This window comes from Leptonychotes weddellii, unplaced genomic scaffold (assembly GCF_054177405.1).
Source record: "Leptonychotes weddellii isolate Sample4059 unplaced genomic scaffold, ASM5417740v2 HiC_scaffold_82612, whole genome shotgun sequence".
Taxonomy (NCBI): Eukaryota; Metazoa; Chordata; class Mammalia; order Carnivora; family Phocidae; genus Leptonychotes; species Leptonychotes weddellii.
Window position 1 is genome coordinate 1 of NW_028053349.1, and position 399 is coordinate 399.

General features: G+C 38.8%; 1 pseudogene; it reads right to left on the bottom strand.

Annotated features, from left to right (window-relative positions):
• Positions 1-30: 30 nt before the first annotated feature.
• On the bottom strand, positions 31-393 carry LOC145719919 (small ribosomal subunit protein eS27-like pseudogene; annotated as a pseudogene).
• Between the last annotated feature and the right edge of the window lie 6 nt (positions 394-399).

Below are 399 nucleotides of genomic sequence, written 5' to 3' on the forward strand. Positions count from 1 at the left end.
ACAAATACCAAAGAGGTTATAGTCCCACCATTTTTTTTTTTGCCCATAATCAAAACTTTATTGAAAAACTGACACCAAAATAGGACATCACTGTTGTAAACCTTACAAAATTAAGCATAATTACATTATCTTGGTAGATAACTGGAATTACTGAACTGATAAGGCTTTCTGCGATATAACACAAATTCAAGAGGTTGTGCGGATCATTAGTGTTGCTTTCTTCTAAATGAACACCCCTCTGTGAGTCTGGCCTTTCCTCCTGTTGGCTGGCACAACACTGTTGAACAGCCTACACAAAGAACCACCGTCTGAGCATGGCTGAAAACCGTGGTAATCTTGTAGCAACCTGGACATTTTACATCCATAAAATAGGAATTTGGGCTCTGAACTAGCCGTTTC